At 40.9% G+C, this 12,873-nt stretch overlaps 1 pseudogene; it reads right to left on the reverse strand.

Annotated features, from left to right (window-relative positions):
* Positions 1 to 889: 889 nt before the first annotated feature.
* Positions 890 to 1,255, reverse strand: LOC116573560 (annotated as a pseudogene).
* Between the last annotated feature and the right edge of the window lie 11,618 nt (positions 1,256 to 12,873).

Raw genomic sequence — 12,873 nt, forward strand, 5'->3', positions numbered from 1 at the left:
CATCTTCAGGGCTGCCTTGTCATTTGTCTTGTTTGTTTGTTTGTGCAGAACAACTCAGCAACATAAAATTCTGGTTTCTGCTGGACAACATTGTTTTACACACACATCAAACAGGTCCAATAAATAAATAAACAGCAACTTCATAGACAAAAATGGGAAGAAAAGAAACCTTTTATCTTTGGCCTTTTTATCCATCTGCTACAAGCCAGCTACTAAGTATACACACAAACAAAGTGACTGCAGTGCTTGGAATAAGATTTGTTGTTGTTGTTGGTTTTGCTTTTTTACAGAGACTTTTTTTTCCCCCCTACTTTGAGATTATAATGAACAGGGTCACAGCACAAGTCAAGTCAGAAGTAGGACAGAGAACCATGGGAAGGCCAGATTGGTTATCTCAGATTATTAAAAATGGCTGACCCCTAGCAATATGTAAAACATGTAAAATGTGAATAAAAAATACAAACAAGTTTTCTTTTTGAAAGTACTTTTAAGAAGTAAGGCAGGATGGGGTGCCTGGGCAGCTCAGTTGGTTAAGCGTGGGGCTCTAGGCTTCTGCTCAGGTCATGATCTCAAGGTCCTGAGATGGAGCCCCAGGCAGCTTTGACCCAGGACTGGGCTTGAGATTCTCTGCTTCTCTCTCCCCCACTCTGAGCCTCCCCTGTTCACCTACCCATGAGTGTGCTTGCTCTAAAATAATAAATAAAATAAAATATTAAAAAAATTAACAAAGGAAGGGAGGGCCTTGGAAGTTTTGTCCCTGCTTCCACCCCCCGCCCCCCATTTCCAATTCCCTGGCTTTAGCTGGCTGGGACTGTCCACTCGAAGGTGACCATGTTTAGAGTCTGACATGGGAAGCAGAGGGCGAATGGTCATGGTGGCCTCTGTTTTCGTGAAGTCCAGCTTTTCCTTTTTTGCTGTCTAGTCATCCTCAACAGTCTTTGGCTTCCTGGTGTGGACATTGTCATCCTCATCATCTTCAGCCTTCCACAGCCTGCCACAGCCTTCCTTTCCATCCTCTTCCTCAGCATCACCTTCTTTCTCCTTCTCTTCCTCCCTGCTCCTTCGTCTTCTTCATTTCATCTTCTTCATCTTCGTCTTCTTCATCACTGTCGGCCTCCTGCTCCCCATCTTCTTCTTGAGCTTTCCCACCAGCAGGCGCTTCTCTCCCATTCTCACCTCCTTCACAACTTCCTTCTCCTGTAAGTCCTTGGTGGTCATCTGGGAGCTGGTGTCCATGGCTGCATCTGACATGATGGGGCACACTGGGGACCCAATGCCACGGGTTAGAAGGAAAGTGAGAGTTGGAGGACACTAGTGGTAAAGGTGCAGGAGTCTGAGGTGGTGGGTGTAGTAGCTGCGAACCTTGAGTGGGACTGGGAACTGTGCAAAGATGGTTTTTCAGAGCAGACAGTGGGGGTGGCTCGCCATGTGAAGTAGGAGCTCGAGCAAATCACATGGAAGCTTTGATTTTCTGTTTTCTCTGTTGTAAAGTGGAGATAAAATACTACCAGTCCAGTCCACTTTGCAGAGGTGATGTTAAATTAAATCTGTGTGAAAGCACACTAAAAAAAGAGTTAAGAGCTTTACAAATGCAAGTCTTTGTCGTTATGGAATTGAATGAATACATTTGCTGTTGTCCTTCGGTTAAGGCACAGCCCTTGGAGGAGAGCTGCTCATCACTACAGAATTAACAAATGCCAAGGAACACATGCTAAGCCCAGCCACAGAGGTTCCACATGTGTGTTAGATGCAGGACAAGTACAGTGCAACTATGGTCCACTGGCTGAAACCATTTCCAAATGCATAAAAATATTTTTAGGGTACTTTCTCTCTCTCTCCACGCCACCTCTCTTTCCTGTTATTTCATTTTGGGGGAAAGTATTTATGTCCTCAAGCAAGTTTCTTGATCTTTTTGCACTTGCATGACTTTATCATCAGTAAAATGTAATAATGATACTTACTTCAGAGTGTTTATTCCTTCATTTATTTCACAAACATGCCAAATGCCTACTGTGTACTAGACATTGTTTTAGTTGCTGGGAATTTAACAATGAACAAAACAGACAAAAATCTCTACCCACTTACGTCCTAGTGAGGGATAAAAACAGAAAGTAAGAAAAAAAAGAATACAGAGTATGTTAGATGGTGTTGAGAGCTAAAGAAAAGAATAAAGCAGGAAAAGGGAAATAATGATTAGGGATGGGAGGGATGATTTGCCCCTTTAGACATGGTGGCTCAGAAGGCCTCACTGGAAAGTGGCTATTTAATAAGAGTAAGTAACAGACAGGGAGTCACAAGGCTATCCTGGGAGAGAAGCATTCCACATGTGTTGTGTGTGTGTGTGTGTGTGTGTGTGTGTGTGTGTGTAGGTTGTAATGGGAATATTGCAAATGAAATAACTAATTTCACTCACAAGAGGTACTCAGTACCTGGTTGTTAACCATGAAGGGACAAAAGTACTATGTGTCTCTGGGTTGTCCATGGAGAATTCTGAATTCGGAAAGAATGGTTTGGTAAATAAAAATGCAAAGCCAACAAAGTGAAAGCACCATTTACCTCAAACTTGTACATTGGGAGTGTTAAGAAATCTCAGTGTATGGGTGTGGTGCATAAACAATGACTCTTGGAACCCTGAAAAAATAAAATTAAAGAAAAAAAAATCTCAGTGCAGAGTCTATCGGTCAAGTGCCAAGAGCTAGCTCCACCCCTTCACACGCCTGAAGACTTGTACTGGCTTAGTTATTACTCATTTGAGAACTCGAATTCAGAATGGCCTTGGGTAAAGTTTATGACCTGCAGATCCATTAGAAGTACTAAAGGAAGATAGCTTTTAAGGTTGGTGTCAAAGCGGACACTGATTCCTCCCTCAGTCCTTCCTTTGTAGTTGCCTCTATAATAGGATATTGAGCTTAATGAACCATAGATCTGACCAGCTCTAGTGCTCTTATGATTCTTTTTAGTGACCTAGTATGACTTTTTTACTAGACTCTCAGATAGCAAATAGCTTTTAGCTCTTGTTCCAACTCTGGTTGTTTGGGAGTGACTGACTGGGGCCCATCCTGATGAAGGCTGAAGCCTCTGTGGGCTCATTGGGAAAGAGGGCTGTGATGGTTAATTTCATGTGTCAACTTGACCAGGCAATGGGGTGTCCAGATATTTGGTCAAACATTATTCTGGGACTTTCTGTGAGGGTGTTTTTGGATGAGATTAACATTTAAATGGGCAGACTGGGTAAAGCAGATTGCTCTCCTTAATGTAAGTAAGCCTCATCCAATTAGTTGAAAGTCTGAAGAGAACAAAAGTGCTGACCCTCCCTTGAGTAAGAGAGAATTCCTCCTCCTCCCTGATTGCTTTTCAACTGGGATGTCAGCTTTTTTCTGCTTTTGGGCGTGGACAGAAACACTGGCTCTTCCTGGGTCTCAAGATTGCCTACCTTAGTACTCAGACTACCCCATCAGCTGTCTTGGTCCTCAGGTCTTCAGAGTCAGATGGGAGCTAAACCATTGGCTCTCTTACAGACCTTGGGACTTGTTACCTCTATAATCATGTATTATCATATCATAATTACTTATAATAAATCTCTTTATGCATATACCTCCTATTGGTTCTATTTCTCTGAACAAACCCAATATAAGGGCTCTGATTAATTAGCAATGTCTGCCATGGTGGCAGGAGTGGAAAGTGGTCACTCACATCTTCAAACTGTATAAAACTGTATAAAATCTTCATGCACAACTGTGTGAGGAGCTAAGCCAAAGTTTTGAATTGTATTTCATTATAGGCTAGTGTTTCAAGACCAGTCAGCCTCCCAGATCTGATATAATAGAGGCATATGTTCCTTAATGTGCTAGGGAGACCTTTCAAGGAGACACCGAAAGTCTGTCTAACATCTACAAAGCATCAGAGATTTGTGAATGGACCCTGGTTATGTTAGAAACAGACGGTAAAGCAACAGGAAATGAGGATAGATCAAGCTTGGATTTATTTGGCCATTTGATACCACCTTTGACAACTTTGTCTACCCTGACATGTCAATAAAGTTATTAAAATGAAATCTGAAAAAAAGTGGAGAGCATCAGAGCGTAACAGAGTTTCATTTCTAAGTCATAGTGCCCAGCAGACCAAGAGAAGCTAAGCCCAGGGCATAGAGGGACTGCTTTAATTTCAGGCTGCCACTCACCTCTGCTTGACATTTGACAATGTACTTAAAAGTGCTCCTAAGCACATCAAGGGAAATGAATGAGTAAATAATTGGTTCCTCCTTTAAAAATAGAAAATATCAGGCTTGGGTTTAATTAACTGCCATAAATTATTCTCAGGCTAACTATTCAGAGAGGAGCCACTTTTACCCTTTGCCTCCAATGAAGGAAAATGGTTCAGGTCACTTACAGTTTTACTTTCTAAAGTGGCAGTATGAAGTAGTGTGTCCCATGACTGAGAATATCGAGGGAGGATGAAATTTCTGTACTGTGTCAGAGGCTGGACTTGAAAAGTAGGAATATTTGGGTGCTAAGTTATTTCTGTTGGTGCTTTTCTTGAAGCCATTCGTGACAATGTTTTCCTGATATATCCCAGTAAAATGAACAGAACATCCAACCCCTCTCTGTTTTTGAAAAATGTTGCCCATCTCTGCGAGAACTCATTATTAATGTGAGGAAAAATAAGGCTGATCATGTAGAGTAATGGCTATCGGGGAGAGAATAGCCTAACTCAGTACATGTTTACAAACACAGACTACGTGTAAGGCATGGTCCTAGGTGCCATGGAAAATGCAAACATCAGCATTTATACAATCACTAGTGAAAAGCACCATGGCAGGTTCTCAATTATACTGTGTGCAGCAGATGATAAGAGATTTAGAAGTGATACAAACAAAGTACTATGAGCTGACAAAAGAGGGAGGTATGAATTTTGCATACACTAAGAATGGTAGATGACAGAGCAGTTATGGAAGTTTTCTTAGAGGGGAAGGCATTTGAGCTGAGGCTTCACAAATAGGAGGCTTTTACAAGTAGAGCTGAGAAAAGGGCAACTCATGCCCAGGGCACTGTAACAACTAAAGCTCGGAGTTTAGAAAGCAGCAGGGCATTGAGTGGGAGATGAGATTTGTTTGGGAAGATCATAGAGAAAATTAAATGCCAGGTGGAATTGGCTGAGCTGATTTTATAGAGTTAGAGGCAGGAAATAACAAACAGGGGCCGATTTTTAGCAATATGCCAGCAGCATGGGACTGTACGTGGTGGTGTTTTGGGGAAGGGATTAGAAACTGGCTTGAAGTTGCTCCCAGAGCCCACAGAAATTGTAATCTGGCCTGGACTAGGTTTTCTGAGAGAAGGCAATTGCTATGGAGGTAGGAATAGAAAGGATGGTGTATCCATGTGTCTGGATACTCTGAATGTGAGCAGACTTGGGCCAGGGAAATGTTAGTGGAAGGTTTTATTCTCTGTAATTGATATCTGAGGACTTGGTATCAATTTAAGTCCTTGGCTGGGAGGTGTTCAAAGAACACCTTAGGTGCTAGAGGTGAGAAGTGCTGCTCTTGGCCAGAACCAGTTAGACCCTGATATTCCAGCAATTCCATCTTGCTGCTAAGCTTCTAGCAAGATGTGACTGGTTATGGCCATGTATACACAAGGTACATGATGGTGATTGGTATTGTGCTCTTGGTTGAAAGCTCTCATTGCATTTCTGTGTGTGTACATAAGTGGTGGGAATCCAAGAATAGGCCTACTTATGGGTAAATTTGGGACTTCCTCAGATGACTAAAATGCTAAATGCAAAAGAATATTCCAATAATCCAGAGTCCCAGCATTTGCCTTGATTTTGGAAATAGAAAATTCCTGGGGTGGGAGCCAGTGGGCCAAGTGTCAGGATCTGGGAAATCATTGTGGTAAGGAAAGGCATTAATACTTGGTAACCCTATTTTTTTTCTCTTTATGTCTTTTGTTGACCCTCAAATAATCTGATTTGCCTCCAAGTAACCCATACAAACTCTTTTGTTAGAAAAATGAAGAAGTTAGAGAAGAAGAGGCCTCAGATCTCTCTGGAACAATCTGCAGTGTTTGGCGTTTTAGTCCTTAGGCAGAGTATTTTTTAATGTCAGTTCCACTCTTTGGTACCTGGGTCCCCCTAGCCAGATCACATCTGGTTTCACATTTGACACAGTGACAGAAAAATAGACCTTCACCAACTCTGCCAAACTCACAGGCTGTAAAAGGGAGAAAAAAAAAATAGATGGTGGAGAAGGGGAACAACTGGCTTTGAATGATAACAGGAAAGCTGAGGTTGGGATGGGCAGGTATTTAGAAACTATAGCATAGACACCTGGAACTGGGATAGAGAGAAGTAGGTAATTGGAGGAAGGCTTTCCTACAAGATGCAACTTAGTATCTCATATACTGAGATACTGAGACAGTGACTTAGATTACAGAGAGTCATAGACTCAATGGGAGATATAAGAGCTGTTATTCTGGTGAGAGCAAAGAGTGGTCCTCAGATTGCAGAAATTTCATCAAGGCAAAGACCACATCAGAGGTTGACTTGCTGCTGAATAACTTTCTCTGTGTTTCATTGATATATCCAGTAGTAAAACTGGAAAAAACATTAAAATATTCCAGTCCAGCCTTCTTATTAAGTAGATGAGGGTATGAAGGCTCAGTCAGTAAGTGGTGAGGTAAAGATCACTAGAGCTTATCTTCTCATAGAATCATCTGTAGCTGGTTATATTTTTCAAATTTCAGAGGTAGAGTGGAAAAACCACAAGAAAACCTGGGGTATCCTTCTGACAAATAATAATAAATTGTTATAGATCTTTTTGATTATCTCTTTTCTCACTTGTCATGACTGCCAACAAGGATAGTTGTGAGGGTCGGTGAAAGGAATGTTGTGTATGAAAGTCAAATTCCAAATTGCTGAGCAAATATAAATCACTTTGGTAATGCTGATAATTAATCAGAGAGATTGAATGTTGGAAGTGCTCTGAGAGCATGCCCCATCTGATCACGTGCACTGATAAAGAACCTGAGGCCCAGAGAACTCAAAAGCATTGTCTAAGACACACAGTGAATTACTGGCTGCTGCCTCAAATCCTTTTCAGAGTATGCTTGGTAAAAGTTAGTTTATAGTAGATAGTGAGTGGCAGAGCTGCCCCTAAAACCCAGCTGTCTTTAGCCCGACCCTGGGCAGCTTTTCTTAACAGGTTAATGGTGTCTTTTCAGTTTAAAGTCTGAAAATTTCCCCAGGAGTTGGACTCAGCTCCACCTAAAGAGTGTCACCTTGCCCTTGATTTTTTTAACCTGGACGTGGTACGGGGAGAATGTCTCCATTTTTTGCCTGGAGCTATAGTGTGACATGGCTCAGAGGAATGGGTTTTTCTGGGTGGGGCGGGGGCGACCAGCTCTAGACGGCAGACTTGAGCTGTTTTGGCTTAGATGCAAAAGCATTTTCACATCAAATCATAAGCTGCAGGAGGAAAACCCATCTAATTATTTGCCTCTATCTCCTTTTATTCATAAATCAGTTCAATCAATAACTATTTGAAATGTGAAAGCCTTTATTTGGCATGCCACCCAAAGTGAAAAGGGAATATTCCATCTTTTCAGAGAAAGAGCAGCATGTTTTTTTAAGTTTGAAAAAGGGGTAAGCATAGAAATTTGGCCTCTTGCCCTATTCTGGGGATCCGGCAATACTTTTGTGAGGTATGGAGTTAGTGCACTAATTAAAGTGTCTTACTGATGACTTGTTTGGATTCCAGGATAGGCACCAGATGTCACTCAGCCCACAGCATGGAGAGTTACTCTTAATTACAACTTGAAGTTGCCCTAGTTGGAGGTGATTCCTCCTCCTCCCTGGTTGAATAAATTAATCCACTCTGAAGAGTCTGTTTTTGCTCTCATGTTGTTTTCCTTTGTCTACCAAAAGATGGTGCCTTGTGATAGCACTGGCCACTTCCTAAGGGTTATCCAAAAATTTTAACCCAGGCTAAAAAGGATTTCTAGTTCAAAGGAACTCTATTACACGTGCCCTTTGCACTTTGTGTTCCCTCCTACCTTCTCATCACTTGAGTCACGTGGAACTTGTGCCAAGAATTGTATTCAACTGCCCCATCCACATGTCCTAAGCTGACAGTACATTTATCACTACTGATTAGCACTAGAGAGACAGCTGTCTTTAGCCAACCATCATCTGGCTTGAGTTCAGTAATTCCGATTGCCCCGTCCATGAACGTAAATGAGAGGAAAGAAAAAGCTTTGTTTTGATTAGAGCCGACTTCACTTCACTTCTTAAAGCTACAGATGCTGTTTCCAGTGGAGACAAGCATGGTTTTTATAATGGACTCTGATGGTACTAAGCTTTATAGGCCACAAGTTCTATGAAGACCTGATAATTTGGTCTATCCCAACAAGGCTAATCTTTCACAGCGCCCTAGGACCAAGAGTTCAAAATTATTTGGGCCTTTAGTATTATCTGGAAAAAATTCTTTAACTTGGAGATTTATAAATATAGGAACTAAGAGAATTAGAGGAGAAAATGGCAGCAACATGGGGGACAACTTTATAAGGTATGCTGAACTATTTGATTTGGTCCATCCTCCGTTGATACTGGGTACTTATACACAGGTATTCCTTTTTGTGCTGTTGTAGGGTAAACCAATAATAACCTTGTCAGTAGGAAAATGACTTTTGAAAGCTTTAGCTAGGGACACTGGTCATAATCTTCTTATTATGAGTCAAGTGGTGTGGAAAAAAATAAAAGTTTTGTGCTCAGAAAGATCTGAGCTTCAGTTTCTTTATCTGAAAAATGGGATAAAAATACTATATACCTTGAAGTGTTGCAATGAGGGTTAGAGAAAATGCCTGATTGATAATAACAGGGTTGGATGTCATTGCCATTATTGTCCTTACAGTACTTGTCTTCATTTATTCTTTAGTATTTTGGTACTTGGGCTCCATTGAAGTCTTCATTCCAATGATGGTTTTATTGAGGACAAAAAAATGAATCTTTATTCTAAAGAGTTATTGATAAGAAGTCAAAAACTTCTTGCTTTCAATTAGGTTCTCAAAGTGTAGCCCTTGCATCGGTAGCATGAATGTCACCTGGGAACGTGGAAGAAATGCAAATTGTCACCCCACCCCAGACCTACTGAATCAGAAACTTTGAGGGGTTGGTGAAAAAGCAGATTATCAAGGCTTGCCCCAGACAGACTGAATCAGAAACTCTGGAGGCGGGTTTTAACAGGTTCTGAGGAGGGTTCTGAAGCCTGCTATAGTTTGATAGCCACTGCTCTAACCTGTAAATTTGTCAGCTGTAATTCATCTTTGTTTGATGCTTCCAAATTTATTACAGTGTAAACATGGACACACAGGGACCTCTCTAGAGCAAAGTGGGTACTATTTTGCAGAAGTTCTCTTGTGATCCACTTTTTGATCCTTTGGTAAAAAGAGCACCTCCCAGTCACAATACCTCTTAGGACTCACCCTTCTTTTGGGAGCACTTTCCTGCCCTCCTGACTATGGCATTACCACATTGACTATAAGGATATGCACAAAACAAAAAGGAGAATGATATTAGAGATAGCAGCAATCAACCCCCAGGTATTCTTGTCCCTGGTCTATGAGTCAGAGAGCAAAGTCCTTTTTTTTTAAAAGTCTGACTTGCAAGGAGTTCATTATCTGTTATTTGAGGGTTATACTTGTTTATTGTGATAGTTCTGAAGTCTGAGGTCTCTATCTGGAGCCCCCAAGAGATATGACAATAATCTTAATACCTAATAATGCCTGCGATTATCTGTAACTCCTGGGGTAGTTTTTCTCCACTAGTCCTGCCATGAATATCCTTCCCAAACTTTTGCAGCTCACCTTTAAAGGCATCTGAAATCTCTGGGTATTGAAGGAAATGATTAATAGCATCTATTGATTTTCAAAAGTAAGGAAATGTGGTGACATGAAGCTGTGAATAGAAAAGTTAAATTTTCCATTACACATTCACTTTTTAAAGGGTATTTGGAAATGACTTTCTAGGGGGAATGTCAGTGAGTTTCTAAATATTAAAAATCTTTTCATTTGATGTGTAAAGGTGACAAATGCTCACATTTATATTGCTGTTCTTGTGTCCTATGGCACAGAACAATCTCTTCCAAATGTATCCAGACCAGATAACTTATTCAGTAGAATCTTTCGACTTTTACCACTGTACATGTTGGGTTAAAAGGAAAATGTGCACAGAAATTTGATCATTATATGCATTTTGTATTTTTGTATGTATACTTATAAATGGTATCTTTCTACACGTAGCCTTGTAATTGCTCATGATATCCCTAGAAGGCCTGTCCTGGGGCATGGCAGAGCCTGCATTATAAAAGTAGGGAACCAGGGCCCACACTGCTTATTGGTGTCAAAAATCAGATGCCCTTCAATGGACAAATGGATAAGGAAGATGTGGTCCATGTACACTATGGAGTATTATGCCTCCATCAGAAAGGATGAATACCCAACTTTTGTATCAACATGGACGGGACTGGAAGAGATTATGCTGAGTGAAATAAGTCAAGGAGAGAGAATCAATTATTATATTGTTTCACTTATTTGTGGAGCATAAGAAATAACACGGAGGACATGGGGAGATGGAGAGGAGAAGGGAGTTGAGGGAAATTGGAGGGGGAGGTGAACCATGAGAGACTATGGACTCTGAAAAACAATCTGAGGGTTTTGAAGGGGTGGGGGGTGGGAGGTTGGGGGGGCCAGGTGGTGGGTATTAAGGAAGGCATGTATTGCAGGGAGCACTGGGTGTGGTGCATAAATAATGAATTCTGTTACATTGAAAAGAAATTAAATAAAAAAAAATCAGGTGCACATTTGAAACTGGAACCTAGGTCTTCCAGTTGCCTTGAAGTCAAATAATTTCTGTGGGAATTCTGTGTTCCTGGAATTGTGGATGCCTCCTTACAGAGTGATTTTAGACTTGTTTGTGTAGTGATTTGGGGTTTTCATGGAAAAATTATGTCAACTTCTAGGCTTATAACTCATACCACCTACTAAGCATACATTTGTATATCACACCCACATGTAGTGTGGTCTTGGCATTTCTATTTCTTATATTTCTCTTAGAAGGTGTTTATTTCTTCCCCACCCAGTACCTGGAGTAGACAGCAATATTTCTTTTAAGTTTTTAACTTCTTCTGTAGAATTTTTCTAATCCTTTTTTTCCTGTAGATGGGGTCACACTTTGAGAGTTTTCACCTTATGCAAAGGTATCTTTCCAGCTTCTGTCTCTTAGGTTAAGACTGTAGAACGATGGGCTGATAGATTGGTCCAAAGATGTATCTATGTCCTAATCCCCAGAACCTGTAAATATTACCGTATTTGCAAAAGTGTCCCTGCAGATGTGATTAAGTTAAGGATCTTGAGATGAGATGGTCATCTTGAATAATTAGATGGCCTCTAAATCCATTGACAAGTTTCCTTATAAGAGAAAACCAGAGGGAGATTTGAGACAGTCAGAAAAGTAGAAGATGTGGACACATGGAGGAGAAGGCAATTTAAGACAGAGGCAGACACTTGAGTGGTGCTTCTGTAAGCTAAGGAATGCCTGCAGTAGCAGGAAGTAGGAAGAGGCAAAAAAAAAATTTTCCCTGAGGGCTTCCTGAGGGACCCGGTCCTCCTGGCACCCTGACTTCAGGCATCTGGCCTTCAGAACAATGAAGGAATACATTTCTGTTGTTTTAAGCTACCAAGTTTGTCACAATGGCCACAGAAAACTAATACACATGGCTTCTGCTCCAGCTAGAGCTTTAAAAGCTCAGCCTGCGGCTTCTAGGATCTACATTCCAGCATGCTATTGCTTCCATCCCCACCTGTCAGGTTAATTCCAGGAACTCATTTATCCTAGAATAAAATCTCCCTGGAATTGAGCTATAATGAGTACAATTGAGTACAATTCTGCTGCACTTCCACTCTGGGTTTAGGTACCCTCTCGTTTGAACCAGGAAAGAAGAAGAGTTTGTTGTATTTTGTTTTACATCCAGCTACAATGCTTAAGATGTTTTTTTGTTATATTATGTATTTATTTATTTATTTATGTATTTATTATTGTAAAGGGTTTTTTTTGTTTGTTTGTTTGTTTTTTAATTTGAGAGAGAGAGAGAGATCACAAGTAGACAGAAAGGCAGGCAGAGGGAGAGGGGGAAGCAGGGTCCCTGCTGAGCAGAGAGCCTGATATGGTGCTCCATCCTAGGACCCTGATCTGTGACCTAAGCTGACCCACTGAGCCACCCAGGCGCCCCATTGTTATACTTTATCTGGAGTTCCTATGGTTATTTGTATGAGTAATGGATCTGCATTAACTCAGTCTACTATTTTTTGGGAACAAGGAATCCCTGGGTTAGGTTCTCCAGAGAAACAGAATCACTGTCTACCAAGAAGTCCCATGATTTGCCATCTGCAAGCTGGAGAAATAGGAAAGCTAGTGGTGTAATTCAGTCTGAGTCTGAAGACTTGAGAAACAACACAGTCAGTGTTCTAGGAGAGGAAAAGATGGATGTCCTAGCTCAAGGATAAAGATCAAATTCGCCCTTCCTCCACCTTTTGTACTCTTGAGTTCCTTAATGGAATGATGATACCCACCTACACTGGTGAAGGTGATCTTCTTTACTCAGTCTACCAGTTCAAATGCTCAATATCTTCCAGGTACATCCGCCAAGACACACTCAGAAATAATCTTTTATCAACTATTTGGGCATCCCTTAGGCCAATCAAATTGACACATAAAATTAACTACCACGGTCCCCTTATTTTTTTTTTAAAGAAAACTATTTAGAAACCTATATGATTATTGTGTGAATAAATATTTTAACTACTTCTGCATGTCTTCACTTTT

This window comes from Mustela erminea, chromosome 14, assembly GCF_009829155.1.
Source record: "Mustela erminea isolate mMusErm1 chromosome 14, mMusErm1.Pri, whole genome shotgun sequence".
Lineage (NCBI taxonomy): Eukaryota > Metazoa > Chordata > Mammalia > Carnivora > Mustelidae > Mustela > Mustela erminea.